The 2,231-nt window shown below is 49.5% G+C and overlaps 1 pseudogene; it reads right to left on the bottom strand.

Annotated features, from left to right (window-relative positions):
* Positions 1-544: 544 nt before the first annotated feature.
* LOC140526318 (cyclin-dependent kinase 4 pseudogene) lies at positions 545-1,881 on the bottom strand (annotated as a pseudogene).
* Between the last annotated feature and the right edge of the window lie 350 nt (positions 1,882-2,231).

Here is a 2,231-nt window from a genome sequence, read left to right on the forward strand (position 1 = left end):
CAAGAATCACCTACCCAGCAAAACTGAATATAATACTTCAGGGGAAAAATTGGTCTTTCAATGAAATAGAGGACTTTCAAGCATTCTTGATGAAAAGACCAGAGCTGAAAAGAAAATTTGACTTTCAAACACAAGAATGAAGAGAAGCATGAAAAAGTAAATAGCAAAGAGAAGTCATAAGCGACTTTACAAAAGTTGAACTGTTTACATTCCTACATGGAAAGACAATATTTGTAACTCTTGAAACTATTCAGCATCTGGGTACAGGATGGGATAACACACACATACATGCACACGCACACGCACACACACATAGAGACAGAGTGCACAGAGTGAACTGAAGAGGAGGGGATCATATCTTAAAAAAAAAAATGAAATCAAGCAGTGAGAGAGAAATATATTGGGAGGAGAAAGGGAGAAATGGAATGGGGCAAATTATCGCTCATAAAAGAGGCAAGCAAAAGACTTTTTGTGTTTGTTTTTTTTTTCTGTATAAATCCCCCTTCCCCCTCCACACCCCAAATCTAGGGGGGGTTAGGGTGGGATAGAGAGATGTCTCACAAAGGGCACTGTGGAAGGAGAATGTCATTAAGGCAGTAAAAGGTTTTGTGTAAAATAGTTAAGGATTTGGGAAAGGTATGTGTATGGAGGATCATGTTCTCCCTCCTGCCTTGTGATGCCATACATCATGGTGGCGGTAGGAGTGATCCTAGTGTCCGTGGGGAGGGGAAATGAAAGCTCTTCTTCTGTATTGGTCCTGGATGCAGTCCCTCCAGTGGTCATTCTGGGTTCCCTTCCCCAGCTGTCTGTAGATAAGTGTGCTGCAGAGCTCGAAAGGCAGAGATTCGTTTGTGGGGGCTAAAGGTCAGCATTTCAAGTAGCAGTTGTGCTCCAGGCCCCTCCAGCTCAGGCACAACAGACTGTAAAGGCTGAGGACTACAAGGAGTAAAGGCTCCACGGGGCAGAGAAACATCAGGAGGCCAATCATCTTCTGCTGGGAGCCCAATCAGGTCAAAGATTTTGCTTAACTGGTCAGCTTCAGAGTTTCCACAGAAGAGAGGCTTCCTACGGAACATCTCTGCGAAGATGCAGCCAACACTCCACATGTCCACAGGTGTTGCATATGCTGACTGCAGGAGAACCTCAGGAGCCCTGTACCAGAGGGTGACTACCACAGGTGTGAGTGCCATCTGGCAGCTGTAGATCCTGGCTAAGCCAAAGTCAGCCAGCTTAACTGTTCCACTACTAGTCACAAGTATGTTTTCTGGCTTCAAGTTACGGTGGACAATACAGTTGGCATGAAGAAAGTCTAGGCCTCTTAAGAACTGTCTCATTAGGTCCTTAATGGTCTCCAAGGGCAGCCCTGGTGGAGGGGCCTTGTCCAGATACGTCCTCAGGTCTTGGTCCACGTGTTCAAACACTAGGGTCACCTTGGTCTCTCGGTCAGTTCGGGCAGTGGCACAGACATCCATCAGCCGGACCACGTTGGGATGCTCAAAGGCCTCCAGCCTCCTAAGGAGGGCCACCTCCCGGACAGTGCTGACAGGCAGGCCCCCTGCACTTCCTCCTCCCGTCGGGACTTTCACGCTCTTGAGTGCCACGAAGTGGCCGCTGTGTGGGTCACGGGCCTTGTACACCGTCCCATAGGCACCAACACCGATCTCGGCCACTGGTTCATACCGAGGGATGTCCATCCTGGGCCTCCTCCGGCGCTGGGGGCCGCGCCGCGTGGGGCGGGGTCGGACCGTTATCTGGGCGTCGGAGCCGGCCCCGGCGGAGCCATGCAGGGTAACTCGGTCCCGAGGGGCCGGACGCGGCAGGCCTCACCATAGACTCCCGGGGGCTAGAGTGGATCCCTCTCCCACACCAAGACTTTTTAGAGAAGGGAAAAAGAGGGGAGGTGAGAGAAAAACATGAAGTTTACTCTCATCACATTCCACTAAAGGAAGGAATAAAATGCACACTCATTTTGGTATGAAAACCTATCTTACAATACAGGAAAGTGGGGGAGAGTGGGATAAGCAGGGTAGGGGGGAGGATGGAAGGGAGGGCAATGGGAGGAGGGAGCAATTTGAAGTCAACACCCCTAGGGAGGGACAGGATCAAAGAGAGAATAGAAGCAATGGGGGGCAGGATAGGATGGAGGGAAATATAATTAGTTCTTACACAACACTACTATTATGGAAGTCATTTGCAAAACTACACAGATCTGGCCTATATTGAATTGCTTG

The sequence above is a fragment of the Notamacropus eugenii genome, chromosome 2 (genome assembly GCF_028372415.1).
Source record: "Notamacropus eugenii isolate mMacEug1 chromosome 2, mMacEug1.pri_v2, whole genome shotgun sequence".
Lineage (NCBI taxonomy): Eukaryota > Metazoa > Chordata > Mammalia > Diprotodontia > Macropodidae > Notamacropus > Notamacropus eugenii.